Raw genomic sequence first — 9,257 nt, 5'->3', positions numbered from 1 at the left:
TTTATTGTTATTGTTATTTATTTAAAAGATGAAGATCTGTATCCACAATATATAGGTTTTTTTAAAAAAAAAATCCACTAGATCGTAAGCCCTACTGGACCATAAGCCCTGCAGGGCATGAGCTGGATAGCTGCAATCTGAGTGAGTTCCCCACATGTCTCCTTCCAACAAGCATCTGCACACACGCTCACCCAGCATATGTCTACACACACGAGGCTTCCCCCACCCGTGCCCAGCGTACACTCAGTTGCCATCTCCTCACATCCAGTCCACTAATTGCCTTTAATCCAGAACCTTGGTCTGACTTAGCTGTGACAATTATCAACAGAAGAGGTCACTTCACAGGCCCTGAACTGAAACTCCCCTTGGGTCAGAAGATCAGAGAGAAACACAGGGATCATAGCTGTCAAACCCTCTTCTGTAGCAGTGACTTCAGATCAAGGACCTAGCACTGAAAAACTCTACCACAGCAATGCCACATGAGAAGCAGACAACACCACACCCTACACAAGTACAAAGCAAGATGTCACCCCAAAAATGTTACACAGTTTTCGTGGATTTCCTGAAGCCAGAAAGTCTGATGGAATTTCTGATGCAATTTAAAAGAACAATGATTGAATATTTTCAATGGGTGAAAAAAAAACAAACTCGAAGAACTACAGGATGCCACAAGCAAAAACCAGGAGGAGCTTAAAAAAATAATCCAAAACAATGTAGATAAAACAAATGAGGCATTAGAGGCTTTAGAAAAACAAGGAACCACAATCCAAAAAATGAGGTCCAATGTCTCAGACGCTGTCAGCATGATGGAGAAACACCTGAACAGAGTTAAAGAGATGGAATACAGAAGCAGTGAAATAGAAGTTAGAATTGTCACCACTGGTATGTTGGAACAAAAATCAGAATCAGAAAGGAAGAAAGGCAAGAAAACCTGGGGATAATATGGGACACCTTTAAGAGAAAAAAAAACATGTGAATCATCAGAATTCCAAAACAGGAAGAAGTAAGTAAAGACACCAAAAACTTGTGGAAGAATCACTTGAATAAAATTTCCCAGGCATAATGAAGAATGAAAGAATATCTTTTCAAGAAGCTGAGCAAACACCATATAGAATAGACCCCAAAAGAAAAACACCAAGGTATATCATAGCCTAATTTTCCAGAACCAAAGATAAGGAGAGAATTTGGAAAGCAGTGATGGAGAAACAGAGTAACCTATAAGGGAGAGCATATAAGATTAAGTGCCAATTTCTTGGCAGAAATAATGCAAGCAAGATGACAGTGGAATGGCATATATAAAAAACTCAAAGAACCCAACTGTCAACTAAGAGTACTATACCCAGAAAAACTGTTCATCAGATATGGAGAGAATAAGATATTTCCAGAAAAATGGAACCTAATAGAGGATGAAAGAACAAGACTAGAATTGCAGGAAACACTGTGAGATATCCTTCTTACAAAGGTGACACAGAAAGCAGGATGAACCAAAGTAGCTAGCAACAACAATATCAATTTTAATAAAAATTTACAGAGCCTTTACATTTCCATTCATTCATTGTTGCACTGTTCTCCCTGTCCACCCTCCCCCCTGCCCCCAAGTTCACTCTTCTCTTTGAAAATTAAAAGAAAAATTCTTTCACTGTTATACAATCCCTCCCCACAGTTCCACTCCACTATGGAGCCTTCATTATGGACTCCTGTCATAACAATAAAACCTAGTCACATATCCCTTTTAACAGTTTTCTCCCTCATCTGTTTCAATGCAATATACATTATTGAAACCATCTTTCCCAGTCTCCCCCTCCCCCAACCCTGATGTCAGTCCCATTTTACAACAGTGGCACTATGTAGTATTTGTCCTTTTGTGACTGAGATATTTCACTCAGCATAATGTCTCCAGGGTCACCCATTTTGAATAATATTAAATGAGTTCCTTGTTTTTCAATGCAGCGTAGTTCTCCATTGTGTGACTATACCACAGCTTTTCTATCCATTCGTTTGTTGATAGGCACTTGGGTTGTTTCAAACTCTTTGCTATTGTGAACAAAACTGTGATAAACATGGGTGTGCATATATCTGCTTGGGTGGCAGTAAGTTTCTTTGGGGTATATTCCCAATAGTGGAATTGCTGGGTCCAATGGTATTTCTATTTGCCACTTTTTGAGAAAGCTCCATACCACCTTCCATAGTAGTTGCACCATTTTACCTTTCCACAAACAGTGAATAAGGTTTCCAGTTTCTCCACAACCTCACCAGCATTTGTTGCTTGCTATTCTATTAAATTTTGCTATTCTTACTGATATGTCATAGTTGTTTTGATTTGAATTCTCTCTTAGAGCGAGGGATTTCTTCATGTGTTTGTCAGCCATCTGAATGTCTTCTTTGGTGAAGTGTCTATTCATACCCTGTGCCTATTTTTCAGTTGGATTGTTTACTATTATCTTGTTGTGAAGCATCAATAAATTAAAAAACATAGAAATAATATAAAGCATTTTCTCAGAGTACAATGCTACAAGATTAAAAATTAAAAACAAGAGGATAAAGGAGGAAAAACCCATACATTTGGAAGTTGGACAACACCTTGCTTGAACATGAATGGGTACAGAAGAAATAAAAAATTAAAATGTTTCGTGAAACAAATTACAATGAAAACCCCACTTACCAAAACCTCGGGAAACAGCCAAAACAGTAATCAGAGGTCAATTTATAGCAGTAAGCAAACACATCAAAAGGCAGGAAAAGATGACCATTGACTCTCTAGCCCAACATCTCCAGCAACTTGAAAAAGAACAGCAAGAAAACCTGACACCTTCTAAAAAACCCAGAAATTATAAAAATTCAAGCAGAAATAAATAAAATTGATAGAAAACAGAAAACAATTGAAACCATCAACAAAACTAGAAGTTGGTTCTTTGAAAAGGTCAATAAAATCAACAGATCCCTAGGCTTTCACTTTCTTCTTTTAATTTTTTTTATTATTATTAATTTCAATGAACATTTGCAGAGATTTTGGATTTCCACTCATTCATTGTTGCACTTTTTTCCTCGCCCACACCCCCAGCCCCCAGTTCACTCTTCTTTTTGAAAAGTAAAAGAAAAATTCCTTCATTGGTATACAATCTCCCCACACTTCCCCACCCACACCCCGAGTATACTCCACTCTGCAACCTTCATTCTGGACTCTTATGATAATCATAATTCCCTATAATATATTGCTTTTAAACTGTTCTCTCCCTCCTCCATTTCAATGCAGTATTAATCATTCATCCAGTTTTTCTCATTCTTACTCCAGCCCTGATGTCAATCCCACTCTACAGCAGTGCCAGAGTCACCCATTTTCAATAATATTGCATGAGTTCCTTGTTTTTCAATGTGGTGTGATACTCCATTGTGTGACTATACCACAGCTTCTCTATCCATTCATTTGTTGATGAACTTATAAAATATTATACAAAACTATGACCCTGGATGACATTATGCTGAGTGAAATAATTCCGTCACAAAGGGACAAATACTGCATAGTGCCACTGTTGTAAAGTAGGGCTGACATCAGGGTTGAGGAAAAACTAAGAAAAGAGGGGATAAATAATTTATACTGCTTTGAAACAGATGAGGGAGAGAACTCTTTAAAAGGAATATATTATTAAGTATTATTGTCATAACAAAGAGTCCAGAATGAGAGTTGCATGGTTGAGTGGACTGGAAGGTAGCTGGATTGTATAATAATGAAAGAATTTATCTTTTACTTTTCAAAGAGAAAAACCAACTGGGGGTGAGGGTAGGGCAGGGAGAAAAATGTGTAACAATGAATGAATGGAAATCCAAAGTCTCTATAAACTTTCAATAAAATTACAATTGAAAAAAAGAAATAAAATACAAAAAAAAAAATCCTCAAACAAAAGACAACTAATGAAACTGAAAAAAATGGTGGAGAGTATAAATAGGTAAATAAATAGTTAAAACCAAAAGAAATAAGCAATTAATTTTAAGGAACAAGTTCATTGTTATACAAGAAAATGTAAACTAATGAATGAATTGTTCTCTCATGATATTGGCATAATAAAAAGATTAATAAAATTTCAAAGATAGGTTGAAGTAAGTATGGGATGACTTTACTACCTTACATTCTCTTTGTAGTTGTGGAAATTTGAAGGGCCTTTGTTGGGGAGATCAATTTCAGAAATTGTGTTTACGGAAAATTTACGTAGAAATATAAATAGGTCTTATGCTAATCTTCTGTGAAAGAAGATAGAGGCTAGGATTGGAGGAGGAAAGCAAAGAAACACTTTTTTTTTCTTTATAAAGTTCTATGCTACTGAGTTATCTGAAGTGAAAATAGACTCATGCATTACTCACATATTTAATTTTTAAAATAAATTCTTTATCATGACTTAAAACTGGCTTTAGAATAGAAAAACATATCCTAGTCTTGAAACTTGAATATATTAACCAGATTTCATTTACATGTCCAGTAAGGACACATCCCCACAAATTACAAATCATCAGAAAGACCATTTTTTGATGATTTTGATTCATTTTTAAAAAGTCAACACAGAATGTGGCTTACAGTCTCTCTGCTGCTACTAACATCAGTTTTGGTAATATTTAGTCATAAATTATTTTTTTATAAATATTTTTCTCTTTTTAATGAACACAAATGCAGCTTCTTTGTTGTTCCCATTACATGTGCCTCACTAAATCAGACATCAGCTAATTAAATTTGCTGTACAGCTGCTACAATTCTTCTGAAACATTAGGCATATGGGAATCTATTAAGTACATAATGTTATGATGTTAAATTCAAGATGAAAATGTGGAGAAATTGTACTTAGGCAAGACAGTGAACTATTTGTAAGCAAATTAAGAAAGTCTACCGTCCTTCCATTATTTTTACTTTCAATAAGTAAATTATGAAAACTCTGCTGTCTATTCATTAAACTTTGCTGGCAATAATCCAAACTAAACTCAATCTATATGTTTTTCCACTTAAAATAAGAGTTGCCTCCACAAAGTACATAGTTCCTCTTAAAGACATCAAGAGAATAAAATGCTCAGGTAATAAAGGACATTCCTTTGCTTATGTGGCATGGTTCAAAATTAAGAGATACAACTGCAAAGATTAATTAACAATTGGAATGTGTAATGTATGAACTGTGAATTTTGGAAAATTGAAATCTGTAGAAAATTAAATGGAATATCTAAAGATTAATATAGCTGATGTTAGTGAATTAAAACAGACTGAAATTGACCATTTTCAATTAGATAATAAAAAATTGAAGCAGAATGGTGTTAAATTCATGATCTAAAAAATATTTCAAGACCTATCCTGAAATACAGTGCTATCAGTATTAGACTATTAACCATGTGTACATAAGAAAGACTTGTTAATACAACTATTATACAAATTTAAACAGCAACCACTGACACCAAAGATGAAAAAATTGATAATTTTTACGAACTCTTCCGGATAAAATTGATCCTACAAACCATCAAGATACATTAATAATAATAAGTGAGTGTACATAAAAGCTATACACTTCCATAACAGCTTGCCTCCGGAAACCCTATGAACCTGGAGAGAGGATGAAACGCACCCAAGCGTTGAGGACTCTCCTTCATAGGGTCGCTATGAATCACCTGTGACTCAATGGCACTTAACAACAGCAACAACGTAAAAGCTGGGAACAAAACCTGAGGACTGATTGTTGGAAAAACGTGGTTTTGTAACAGAAATAAGACATGTGGCAATGTTTATTAATTGTAAATGAATTTTTTTTAAAGTGTAAGTGGTAACTACATACATGGACATCTCTTGATGGACTAAGTAAGAATCAAATGGAAAGAGACAGTGGAGAAGTTCAATATCATTATCCATATGCAAAAAACACCATCAGCTTCTCATAGGCAAGTTCATGTCAAATATGATTTGAATATACTCCAACTGAATTTACAGACCATCTTAAGAAGAGATTTCATGCACTGAATACCAGACCAGAGACCAGACAAGTTGTGAAATTACATCAAGCCCATCACATAGCAAGAAAGAAAAAAGTCTTTAAAAAGGTATGAAAGATGGAAAAGGCCAAAACGGATATCAAAAGAGACTGAAACTTGCTCTAGAAAACTGAGCAGTTAAAGGGGGAAAAGGAAAATGAGATATAAGAGAGAGGAGCAAGAGAATTCCAAGGGTATGTTGAGAAGTCACAAAGACCTGGAGTTAGAAAACCAACATGAAGAACAAATTAGGAATTTCTTAAGCAGAAATAACTGAAGGGGAAAAGTGAAGCCTTGAGTTTCAATACAGAACCACGAGCAAAATGTTGAACAACACAGTAAGCATAGAAAAGATGAAATAAATATACAGTGTCACTGCACCACAAATGGTTGATACTCTACCATATCAGGAGGTAGCACATGATAAAAAATCAATTAAGAAGTCCAAGAGAAAACTGTAGTTGTTGTTGCTATGTGTCATCGAGTTGCTTGCGACTCATAGTGACCCTGTGTACAACAGCCCTAAACCCTGCTCTCTCTTGTGACAATCACAATGCCTCAAACACTCCCATTCCGATTACCCCAGTCACTGAATCAATCCACCTCATAGAGGGTCTTCCCCTTCTGCACTGTCCCTCCACCCTCCCAAGCATGATGCCCCTCTCCAAGGACTGGTTCCTCCTTATAACATGTCCAAAGTATGTCAGACAAAGTCTCAGAATCCTTGCCTCCAAGGAGCAGCCCAGTTTAACCCTCTCCAGGATGAAGCTGTTTGTTTTCTTAGCAGTCCATGGTACACTCAATAATCTTCTTCAGAACCACAGCTCAAAGGCTTCAATTCTCGTTATATCTTCCCTAGTCATTGTTCAACTCTGAAGTATAACAAGTGATTGCAAAGACCATGGCCTGTATCAGAGACACCTTAGTCTCCAGAGTGACACCATTGCTCTTCAATACTTTGGAGAGGACCCTAGCAGCAGACTTTCCCATCCAAATAGGTCTTTTAATTTCCTGGATGCTGGTTCCAAGAGTGTTGACTGTGGAGTCAAGCAAACTAAAGTTGTTAACAATCTCAATCTCTTTACCATCAATCCTGACACTGCCAATTGGTCCAGTGGTGAGAATCTTTGTCTTCTTGATATTAAGCCTCAGTCCATACTGAAGGCTACAGTCCTTGACTCTCTGCAGCAAGTGCTTAAGGTCCTCCTTGGTTTCAGGAGGCAGGGTGGTGTCATCTGCATAATTCAGATTGTTGCTAGATCTTTCACCAATCCTGACCCCACACTTCTCCTCATAGAGCCCAGCCTTCCAGTTAATCTGCTCTGTATACAGGTTGAAAAGGTATGGAGATAGGACACATCCCTGGTGTACACACACCCTTCCCCATTTTGAACCATGCAGTGTTTTCTTGCTCTGTTCTGACGACCGTCTCCTGGTCCAAATATAGGTTTCGCATTAGCATGATCAAGTATTCTGGGATTTCCATTCTTCTCAGAGCCAGCCAATGTTTGTGATGATCCACGCAGTCAAATGCCTTTGCATAATCAATGAAACACAGGTAGACATTCTTCTGGTATTCCCTGATTTCAGCTAAGGTCCACCTACCATTAGCTACAATAGCCCTAGTACCATGACCCCTTCTAAACCCAGCCTGGACTTCTGGCAGTTCTCTGCTGCTGTGCTGTTCCGGTCGTTTTTGAATAATCTTCAGTAGAATCTTGCTTGCATGTGAAATCAATGATATTGTTCTACAGTTTCCACACTGTGTTGGGTCACCCTTCATTGGAATGGGAACAAATATAGATGTCTTCCAGGCAGTTGAAAACCCTAAAAGAAAACTAGGTTTCAAAATTTGGCAGAATACCAATTGAATCATTTCAACAAATAGATCCAATTTGAATATGTTCACTCATTTGTATCAAGAAATTAGGAAGAATCTTAGTTTCTCAACAAACTTGAAGAAATTAATATTTATTCCTATTTTTTAAAAGGGGAAAAATGATCAACAAATTGTGGAATTTACCAAGCAATATTGTTAATATCACACACAAATAAAACCTTGTTGAAAAGAATTTAAAAATTATTGGAAAACCACACTGACAAGGAACAATCAGAAATTCAAGCTGGATTCAGAAGAGGCCATAGAATGAGGGATAATATTGCTAACATAATATGGACCTTGCCTGGGAGTAGAGAATGTCAGAGCAGTGTTTACAGGATTTTTATTGACTATGCAAATGCATTCTATTGTTTGGATCCTAACGTAATATGGATAACATTGTGATGAATAAAAATTTGAGAACGCTTATTTGTGCTCATATGGACCTTGTACTTCAACCAACACATCATTTAAAGGGAACAATGGTACATCACATATTTTAAAATCAGGAAAGTTGTGTGTCAGGGTTGTATCATTTAATCATAACTATTCAATTTGTATGTTGGGTACATAATCAGAGAAACTGGACTGTATGAAGAAAACTATGGAAACAGGATTAGAAAAAGATTTATTGACTACTTGTCATATGGATATGCTTACCAAAAAAAAAGAAAAAAGAAAACTTGAAGCATTTATTGATCAAACTAAAAAACTATAGCCGTCAGTATAGATTACATTTCAACATAAATTAAACAAAAGTCTTGACAACTGGAATAATAAATACCATGGTTGAAGTTGACAAGGGTTTCATATTACTTGGATCCATCCATGGAAGCAGCAATCTAGAAAATAAAAATGAAGGCATGTTGCATCGTGCAATTGGCTTCTATGGACCTCTTTAAAGTGCTAATGGCAAATATGTCCCTTTGAAGACCAATATGCACCTGGTTCAAGCCATGGTATTTTTAACTACTTCATATGTATGTGACAATTGGTCAGTGATTAAGAAAGAAAAGATTAATTAAGTTGTGGCATTGATGAAGAAAATTGAACATGTAATGGGAGGCCAAAAGAACAAATCTGATAAAAATTGGAACTAAGATGCTCCTTATCACAAGGACGGTGACATTTCATCTTGCATATATACTTTGGGCATATTATAAGCAGGAGCCAGTCCATAGAGAAGGACCATGCTTGGAAAACAGGTCATTGAAAAGGAGACTGTCAATTGAAAGATTGACACAGGGCTGCAACAACAGACTTAAAGCACAGTACAATTGTGAGGATGGAGAAGGGTTTCATTCTGTTGTAGAAAGATAGCATAGCTATGAGTACTAGTGGGTTTTGGTCAGCTAACTTAATGTTGGTAGTTCGAGTCCACTGG

This window comes from Elephantulus edwardii, unplaced genomic scaffold, assembly GCF_000299155.1.
Source record: "Elephantulus edwardii isolate Elephantulus edwardi_28Jun2011 unplaced genomic scaffold, EleEdw1.0 scaffold00036, whole genome shotgun sequence".
NCBI lineage: Eukaryota > Metazoa > Chordata > Mammalia > Macroscelidea > Macroscelididae > Elephantulus > Elephantulus edwardii.
The sequence above is the reverse complement of the archived record's forward strand: the minus strand, read 5'-3'. Positions refer to the sequence as shown.